Source organism: Pteropus alecto, unplaced genomic scaffold (genome assembly GCF_000325575.1).
Source record: "Pteropus alecto unplaced genomic scaffold, ASM32557v1 scaffold34, whole genome shotgun sequence".
Lineage (NCBI taxonomy): Eukaryota > Metazoa > Chordata > Mammalia > Chiroptera > Pteropodidae > Pteropus > Pteropus alecto.
This window is the reverse complement of record NW_006435763.1, coordinates 3,021,626-3,032,098: the sequence shown is the minus strand read 5'-3', so window position 1 is coordinate 3,032,098 and position 10,473 is coordinate 3,021,626. Positions and strand designations below refer to the sequence as shown.

Here is a 10,473-nt window from a genome sequence, read left to right as displayed (position 1 = left end):
TAAATTTTGCATCAGTTCTGAGGACACCATCGCTTTCCGTAATATGAAAACCCAGAGACTCTCACTGTCCTTTTTTTTTTTTCTTGAATGTTTAAATCAAGGTGCTCCCTCTTTATGAGTAGACAAATCGTACATTCGAGAGGAATTTAAGAAAAATATTTAAGAAAGAACAATTTTAGGTGGGCAGTTGGAAGATAACAGACATGCACTCCTAGGCTATATGATTCTTCTACAGGGTGAGAGATCGATGCCCCGGTTTATCAAAAATTTTCTGCCAGTACATATTGCAAAGCTATAGGTATTGTTTGCTGTTAACATTGAGTCCCGGGCAGAAGTTCTGTCCCCAAAATTCATGACGCTGCAAAACCTCATAGCCATATGGAAGAATGGTGAAGTTTTGCTGAAGCCGTGACGGCCAAGGCACAATAGTTCTGAGAATGACCAATAACCCTGAAAAAAATCATAAGTACAGAAGAGATGATTGTGAAAAGTGTCGCTATGGATACCACACTCTGACCTGCTGCTAAGACCCGTGCCATGGAGCTGGCCGAATAAGCTGCCACCATAAGAGTAAATGTCATGATAAAGAAGGCCTCTACCGCTGATTTCAATCCTAACGAGAAGTGTATTATACCAGTCAATGTAACACTCGGTAACGTCCTCATAGGTAGTAACTCAGGTAACAGGTTTCCAAAGAAATAAAATGACACTCTGTAGAATCCACTGGTGTATTCATGCATAAAAAGCTGCTTCTCAACCATGAAGAGCCCCACGGATGTCACGCTGGTTGGTCGTCAGGAAGAAGAACACCTCGGCTCTGGTTCATCAGAAATTCTGGATTCCCATAGGGTCACTTTTTAGATCATAGAAAATGGCACCTATAACCAGTCCCAAGAAGATGGTTACGATTGTCTGAGCTGTGGAGGCCTGGGGATTACCCGGTAAGGTTTTGAATGAACACTTGGAAATCCATTCGAGTTGATGGCAAAAGGAGGTGGCAGAAGTGATCTTGAAAGCTATGCTCTTTTTTTCCTGAACCCCTGAGGGTCGATCTAACTCAACTCTTGTTTCTCTGAAGAAGGTGGAGCTGACATAAAACTCAGGTATTTCCACAAGTGGCTTACCTCTCTCGGACAGGTCCTCAGTCTCCTTGGCTTTCCCATCTTCGTCCTCTCTGTTTAAATGACAGCCAAGAAGGAGTCCGCAGGGTGGTTACAGGGCCCACGGGGGTGACCGGCTGATGCAGAGCCCCGCAAGGCCCCCTGAGCGGACCCGTGGAACCTTAATTAGTCTTCCCAAGGCCAAAAAGGCGAGGCTACCAGACGACTCGAAGATGGAATAACGACGTTGGTGACCGGAGAAGATGATGGTTTGTCCCTGCGTAGACATCCTCCTCAGGAGCAAAAGGACGGCATTTGCTGAACTTGAGTCTGAGCTGGTCGTGGGCTCATCCAGGAACAAGAGGGATGACTCAGTCACAGGCTCCATTCCAGTACTTGTCCTTGTCCTTTCTCCTCCGGACCATGTCTATACCACGAAACACTGAGGCCCAGCCCCGGAATCTGCCACTTCAGCCAGACCTAGCTCTTGAATGACCATGTTAGTCCTTTTAAAAAAATTTTTTTTTCATGATTCATCAGAGTCGTTGGAAGCTGAAGAGCTGCTGAGAACTATGAATTTTTTCTTGCTGTCAGAGTTCACATCATCTTGTGCCACCTAACCTGAAGTACATTTGAAATTGGCACGTTGCGGTGCCCCATTTATCAAGACATCCCCAGATAATTCCTGTGGATCTTTCCTTGCAGCTGAGACATCTAACAATGAAGGTTTGCCTCTACCAGTGGGTCAGAGAATGATGTTGAGGCCAGGTCTCAAGGGCACGTTGATATTCATTAGTATTTCTTTTTCAGCTGTTTTTCGACCAAATAGAAAGCCACTCTTCACTTTTGCTTGGTAGCAGATGTTATGAAAACTTAACACAATTCCTTCAGTAAACACCTTCAGGTCATTGGAGGTCATCTGGGGAGGCCACTCGTGTTTCTTTGTAACATTGGGATAGAAACTTGGTCATTACTGAAAGACGTCGGGAGAGTTTCTGCCTTTCTTGTCTGGCCTGGATGGATTTGGTCACTGCTAGTGGCCCGTGCCCCTAAGCACTTGCCAGCATCCTTCGGACAAGGCGTCATCTGGAGAATGAAGAGGGTGAGGGAATTTGGGAAACACTTGGCCAGACCATTTGTGTCTCCATGGGCAGATGTCTGAACCTCCCTTCCTTCCCTCCCTGAAAAATGAGAGATGATCACAACAGTCATTGTGTCCTAGACTGGTCCACCATGAGCTCATTTTAGTGTCATTTTAACCCCAACGGGTAGACATCATCATCTCCATTTTATAAAAGTAGAAATGAAGGTTGAGCATATTTGAAGCCAGGAATAACTTCAACGTCTATATACTCTTCATCATTTTCCTCCCCCAATTGTCATAATCCTCTACATCAAATGAGTAATGATTATCATTATCATTCTTAACAGAAATAATAGCAGTGTTCAATTAATAATACGCTTACACCTGATAGCAACACGTCTAGTACACTGCGTGCCAAGTACTGTTCTAAACACCTTCCGTATATTCATTCATGTAACCCTCCTAACGACCTACGAGATAAAGCTGTATTATCATCTCCACTATATGGACTGGCAACTGAGACACCGAGAAATTAATTTGACCAGATTACGTAAGGAGGAGAGCCATAACTTGAGCCACAGCAGTAGGCTGGCTTCAGAGCCCAGGAGTCCAAGACAGCTAAATATCATGCTGTTCACATCCCCCCCCTCTCTCCACACACACACACACACACACACACGCGCGCGCAAATGCACACCAAAGAAAACCAAAGAAGGAAGAAAACCCAGCATGATTATCATTTATAAGTTCTTATCTGAATATGTTTATAAAGTGGGACACAAGGGGACACATACTTTGTGCAACAACCGCGTGATGTTGTTGCTATCATTTTTGTCTTCATTTGACTGATAAGGAAACCGAGGCCCAGAGAGATGCATCCATCATTCAAGATAACAGACTCTTTCTCTTCAGAAACTGCTGTTGCTCTTGACATCACGAAGATGGGTCCCAGTGCTGCCGCATGGATGAAAAATGAGTGACTGGAAACCCCACAGGCCATAAGGATGACTTTCACCTGGGCAGGTACATTGCACACAGCCTGCATCATTCTAAGAACTACAGAATTCTCCAGTTCTGCCTGTCTGAGCCAGTCTTCTGGGCCCATCTGTGCCTGGGCAATGGCAGCCTATAAACAGAAGAATAAGCAGAACAGACATGAAAAAAAACACCAAAAAGATAACAGATTGTAAGTCAGAGGAAACAGGATTCAAGTTCAGGTCTGTCTGGGACCAAAGCTCTATTAGGGGATGAAAACAGATTAGGACATAAAAACAATTCCCATCATCCTCTCTCCATTGGGTCCATCTCAGCTCTTCATTAATGAACTGTGGGACCCTTGTGGAAAAATAAAATAAAAGCAAAGGACCAGTATGGTGAAAAGTACTTATTAGCCCTTAAATCATGCCAGCTCCCAGTCCATGACATCCGTACACCTATACAGAGCTGTGTCCCCATTTTCAATAAAAGGTCACATGGGATTGATCTCCAGTATCTTCTGCTTTAGTTATAATCTCTGGCATGGAAATGAGCTGACAGTCCCCATAAACTGCAAGAGGAATTTAGAAGGGTAACAGGTGATGCTATTTTCTCTCTGCCATACTGTTTCTCTGTCTCTCTGTCTCTCTGTCTCTCTGTCTCTCTCTCTCTTTCTCTCTCTCTCTCTCTCTCTCTGTCTCTCTCTCCCTCTCCTTCTCTCTCTCTCTCCCCCTCTCCTTGCATGCCCTCTCTACAATTCCATGTACCAAGCAGCCATGAATTATACATGTACTTTCTGAATTTGATGAAAGTTCTCCCACCTATTAAATTGCCAGGTTCCTAAATCTCACATAAATCTAATCCAAACATGCTTAGGAAAATATTGTGCCGTTTGTTCATCCATGATTGTGCCTTTTGCTTTATTGTATCCTGTATTCAACGTGCTTGCTATACATTCACCTGGGGATTACGCACCAGTCAGGTGAGGCTGTGACATCGCTCAGAGATGTTAGAAACCCGGGAAACACAGGCTCGGTGATTTCACCGCAGCACACGGCAGGGGACCTGTCCACCACCTTGGTATAACTAGAAGAAGAAGACGGGACCTAAAAACAAGAAGCCAAACTTTCAAATAAAAACCCCAAGGCAGAGGAGGCTGGGGCCACTTCCCAAGCCTGTCACTGGCTCACTATTGCCAATGGGGGAGGAAATAAACTTAGGGAAAGCATCCTAGGTTCTTTATGATTTGGCTTCTTTCTGTCTGTGCAACTTGTTCTGGCAACCAACACACGCTCTCTTTTCCAGCCCTTTCTTAGTACAGCCGATCCTTGGCACGATTATATTGAATAATCCTGTTATCAACTATTTATGAATGACCTCTGAGGTCCTTGTATTGATTAGGATTCTTTTTTTAGTTGCGAGTGAAAGAACCAAAGCTCAGACTGATTTATGCAAGAGGAAGAAATTGTCAGGCTATGCAGTTGGGAAATTTAGGGATATTAGGAGCTTCAGGTGTGGCTAGATCCAGGGGTTCTGACATCCCCAGGACTCAGCTTTACCCATCTCACAGATCTGCTTTCCTCTGTGTTGGTGTCATTTTAAATAAGCTATCTCTCTAGGTCGATATGAAGTCCCTTGGGAGTGCTTGGCTCATACCCTGTCACTTTAACCAAGCCGGGAAAAAAGTCATGCCTATTTTTTAAAAAATAGTAGAAAAGCTTCTAATATTTACTAGAAGTTGGAGTCAAGAATAAATCAGAATACTTCACATTGATGTCCTAGTTGAGAGTATCTCTAGAAAAGTCAGATGATCTGGCAAAATCAGGCCTTCTCCAGTGAGTGGTGACTGTGGGCTGGCTCCTTAGAGGTGCTCCCTTGAAACAGGAAATATACTCTCTACTTTATGACTACCCCTCCCCAACCCTACTGTCTCCCAAGCGTTAGGGCTAGGTTGTCATTTATCACCATGCTTTCATTGTTGTTTTTGTTTTGGAAGAGAAGTATTTCTTTAAGAGTGTGTCGATTAAGGAGAGAGTCCTGTGAGTTTTCTTACACCTGTTCCACTCGAGTTATGTATATTGCCTACCTGGTTTCTTAGGGCGTGGAAGCGTGAGCCTCCTTGAAAAAGGAACCTGACTTTGATGGTGTGCAGGGTGGGAGAGCTCGCTGTGCTTGGAGAACCAGGGTCTGGGGCGGACAACGCGATGCACACAGAATAAAAGCAATGCCACGTGTTCATCCACCAATGGAATATTCCACCCCGCCTCCCCACCCAAAACTGAATTCCCGCCCAACTGGTCCACAGCTAAATTGGCAGCTCTTGGTGATTGTCCAGGGGCACGTATGTAGGATATGCATTTCTCATCTTTCAAGTTGGTCATTTTCTTGGGATGAGGAGACAGCGATCTCCAACTATTTTAGGAAAGCAATGCCGAGGTTGCCGCATGCTTCCAGCAAGGGAGCTTCCTTTCTGGAATCAGAATGATTCACTGGGTGCTTTTTGCCTGGGACCAGCAAAAAAAAAAAAAAAAAATCTTTACATCTTTTGTATAAATTCTGGTACACCTAAATGAGGACCTAGGTTCATAATAGAGACCACCAAATGTGCACTTACTAAATTATCGATTGTTTCCTTGGATTCATGCATGGTCCAGGATCTTGACTGGCCCTTTCTTTGGCTTAGAGACCACTGTTGTTAATCCTTTTTAACATCAGGAAGGAAGAGTATTGTTCCTCCACTTCCTAGGTGGAGAAAGCCGGTTCTGGAAAGGTCAGATGTCATGCCTGAACGCGCCTGGCAAGTGTGGACCGAGTGACAGCACAGCCTTCCCTCTAAACTCCTGGAAAAAGGGAAACCTAAGGATTTCTGATCTGACAAGGCTCCACACCTCCCTTCGGTACTTAACTATAATTAGCGAGAACCATCCATATGGCACCTCTCCTCGGGCCAGATGGGTGGTTGTCAGGCGGCACATGATCTTTGTCGCACTTTGAAGGAGACATGAGTAATCCTGGGGACAGTAGTCCAACCAGGGCTATATTTATCTCCATTTCTTGGGTTGAGAACACACACATCTCTGTTTCCTCTCCAGGCGTCAGGGGGAAAAGGGCACCAGCACCAAGTCGGTCCTGCCCAGAACGGAGGGAAACAAGATGCCTCTGCTCTGTGCTTCTCCCTCGATTCCCCAGACCCATCCTCTAGTGGCCTCGGCCACCCTTACAGGAGCATCCGAACCCTGTGGGATGCCCGAGCTTAGAGTTTGTATGGCAGATGAGGAGACCGGGGCTCAGAGAGGGCATGAGGCTGGTCCAAAGCAAATTAAATGTGGGGCTGAAGTGGCCAGTCATGTGACTTCTTTTTGGTTTTATATGGGAGTGATATCTCATTTTGTATGTACCGAGGAAAAATGTGAAAAATTGAACAGTTGCCCTATTCTTATTCTCGAAACGTGAACATTTGCATGGTTACCCTAGAAGTGGAAGCAGAAAAGCTGTGTCATTATCAAGGCAGTTCTGCAGACAACCGAGGCCATCTGCCTCTCTCTGTCCACAAGCTTCCTCCCTAATGACGTCTCTGCATCGCATTCAGAACATCGCATTCGTTACCCTCTGTCTCTCCCCTTACTGGTCCTCTTCATGTTTTATGGGCCATATCCCAGAGAAAGCCAGTCTGATTGGCTCTGCTAATCATCATCAGCTTATTTGGCCATCCTCCTTGGTGTCAGGTGATCTCATAGGTCATTGGCCAGCCAGTGGATGAGCTACAGACCCCATAGCCAATCAGAAGTGCCCCAAGGAAAGAGCAACCTAACTGAGCAAGTACTAAGGGCAGGACCATTTTAGCTAGAAAAGGTGTTGGTTGTAACATGCAGGGTCTTTCTTAGGACTTTATTAATGACTATTAAGAACATTCTTTATTAAAATAATAACCCTTTTATTGAGCTCTTCCTGCAACCAGCTAAGTGCCTTACGTATATTCTTATGTAATCTTCACACAACCCTATAGGGTATGTATAGTTATCCCCATTTTACAGATAAGAAATGGGAGTCCAGAGATTTCATCATTTGCTTAAGGTGAATCTAATGTACTTTTTTAAAAAATAATTTTTTTTATTTTTCAATTACAGTTGGCATAGAATGTTATATTAGTTTCAGGTGTACAATTTAGTGATTAGACAATTATATAACTGAGTTGTCGCCCTGAAAAATCTAGTACCCATTTGACATCATACATAGTTATTACAGTATTATTGACTATATTCTTTATGCTGTGCTTTACATCTCCATGACTGTTTTGTAACTAACAATTTGTACTCCTTAACCCCTTTCCTTTGTATACCCAACCTTCAACTCCCACCCCTTCCCACAATCCGGCAACCATCTAAAGCTCTCTGTATCCATGAGTTTGTTTGTTTTGTATGTTTATTTTGTTCTTTAGAGTCCACATGTGAATGAAATCATGTGGCTTTTGTCTTTGTCTGACCTACTCCACTTAGCACAATACCCTCTATGTCTATCCATGTTATTGCAGATGGCAAGATTTCATTCTTGTTTATGGCTGAGTAATATTCCATTGTATTTACATATACCTCTTCTTTATTCATCCATCCATTGATGAACACCCAGGTTGCCTCTATATATTGGCTATTGTAAATAATGCTGTGATGAACATATGGATTCACGTGTCGCTTTGAAGTGCTGTTTTGCACTTCAAATAAATTTAGTTTTTTAAGTGTTGCCTTGACCTGGTTTTGAGGCCCTGGCTAGAGCCTAGTCAGTTTTCCTTCTTGAGCAGATAATTAAGTCCACATCCCAAACACCTCTGTTATTGGGCTCTTACACTCCCGGCTGATATATTCACCCTAACCACCTCAGGGCCAGGTAACCTGGGATAGCGCCTATGCACCGGAGCCTGCTGAAATTATTCAACTTAGCCAATCCTAAAGCTGCTTATTCTGTGTCTCCCTTACTTTCCTGAAGAAGCCACAGTAAAGGCACTTGTCCACAGTTCCCCTCTCCCTCTGCCTCAGAGACCCAGGTGCTTCCCCTGAGTGCCTCTGCATGGCATGCTGTTTCTCCCCAGGGAACTCTTCTCCATGTCTGACTCTTGATTTGCATGTGGCCACTGCATACGTTGCCCGAGGTAATATGGTTGAAAAGTGGCATAGCTGGGAAGAGGTGGACCTGGGGTCCACACCCAGGCAGCCTGTCATCAGGAGCCACACACGTTATGCTGCATTGGCACGCGCTGAGGAGTGCACCCTCCAAGGACAGGGGCACCACCAGCTTGTGACTCTGGGTTGACTCTGACCTTGGCACACATACAGTTGCTGTAAAAGCATCAGCCCCTCCTTTCAAGGGTTGTCTTCGCTATCTTCTGCCTCCTTTTCTGGTCTTTTTCAAGTCTGGATATCTATTCGATCCTCTCTTGAAGGTCCTCTGTACTAAGTGAAAATTTCAGCCAATGTAACCGGGCAGAGTTTACAGTATCTTCATTATTTCTTGTTGATATTGTTATCGTTTTACATTTTATTGGTCTGGAAAACCTTCGTGACCTAAAAGTATGAACTTCAGCTGTGATATAAAAGAAAAAGGAAAAGACTCAAAGCGCAGGCAGTACACATCTGTGACTTTGGGTAAGTTACTTAATCTTTCTGAATCTCGGTGTCTTCTATAAAATGGGGACGATACTTCCTACCTTAAAGATTTATTTTGAGAGTTGAACAAGAAAATGTCTATGAAAATGCTTCGGTGAGTCCTTGGCTTATTAAGTATCTATATCCTAGTCCAAATAATCTTAGGCATCACCATTGTGCTATGTAGCATGGACCTCCAGTAGTCATGAATCATTCTCATTCTTTGTCCTGAAGTCTTTGCCATGAGTTCTTTCTCCAGGGTACCTGACTCAACCACTTCTGGGTCTGATTCATTACCTCCTTACATATTCTCCCATTTCTGACCTCCATTAGCTCTTCACACCCACAGCCTTACTCTGCCTCCCCACTATGGCCATCAGATTTTGTGGATGGCTGACTTGCCTCATCTGCCCCATCAGGCAGATCACATTAGTTAGGGTCTTTTCTCTTTTCCTGAACTTGAGATAGCAAGTATCTTTCAGACTGAAGGCTGACTGCGATTGTGTGATAGAGGCTGAGTTCTTAAGATTCTAAGTCCATGGGAAGGAGTTTTGGGGCTGACTAGCAATGTCTGCCCAGGCACTGAGTGGAGAGTGGCAACCCTTATTCCATCTCTCCTCCATGATGATTACCAGATTTGCTCCTAGAATCATTGCCACATCATGTTGTTGGTCAGGGTACAGGTGAGGTCATGGGGGAACACTAAAGGCATAAGCCTCCACTGCCATTTGACAAACCACTAAACTGTTTTCCCTCCTAGTCCATCGGAAGCTCCATCTTCATGTGCAAAAATGCATGTCATGTGATTCACTCATTACTGCATAAGGAAACAGACCCACTGAACCATCCTTCTTAGTAGTTGATGGAATTAGGCAATTATGTTTTCTCTCCTTCTTTTTCAAATGTTTTCAATGAGTCATGCAATTAGGAAAAAAACTGTGGAAACAAGGTATGACTTTTATTCTTTTTATTCTTTTTTTATTATTATTATTAGTTTCAAGTATACAGTACATTGGTTAGACATATATATAGTTTATAAAATGATCCCCCTAACTGCTCCTTCTCTCTGGTTTTCCATCTAGCCAATATATTAATGCTAACTGCATTCTCTATGCCGTGCTCCCCATCCCTGTGACCATCAGCTACTAATTTATACTTCTTCAACCCTTTACCCCATTCTCCCAGCTCCCCAACCTCCCCCTTCTGTCACCAAATTGTCCTCTCTATTTGTGAGTCTGTTTTTGATTAGTTCTTTTTTTCCTTAGATTACGCATATAAGTGAAATCACATGGTATTTATCTTTGTCTGACTTATTTCACTCAGCATAATAACCTCTAGGTCCATCCATGTTGTTGTGAATGGTAGGATTTCATTTTTTTAATGGCTGAGTAATATTCCATTGTATATATGAATTATATACCTTCTTTATCCAGTCATCTGTTGGTGGGCATTTAAATTGTTTTCATACCTTGGCTATTGTAAATTGTGCTGCCATGAATATTGGGGTGCATAGATCTTTATGAATTATTGTTTCGGTTTTCTTTGGATAAATACCCAGAAGTGCAATTGCAAGGTCAAAAGATATATCCATTTTTAATTTCTTGAGAAACCTCGATACTGTTTTCCATAGTGGCTGGGCCAATTTGCAATCCCACCAACACTGTATGAGGGGCTCCTT

At 43.6% G+C, this 10,473-nt stretch overlaps 1 pseudogene; it reads right to left on the bottom strand.

Annotated features, from left to right (window-relative positions):
* Positions 1–260: 260 nt before the first annotated feature.
* Positions 261–10,473, bottom strand: part of LOC102891213 — a 55,066-nt pseudogene continuing 44,853 nt past the window's right edge.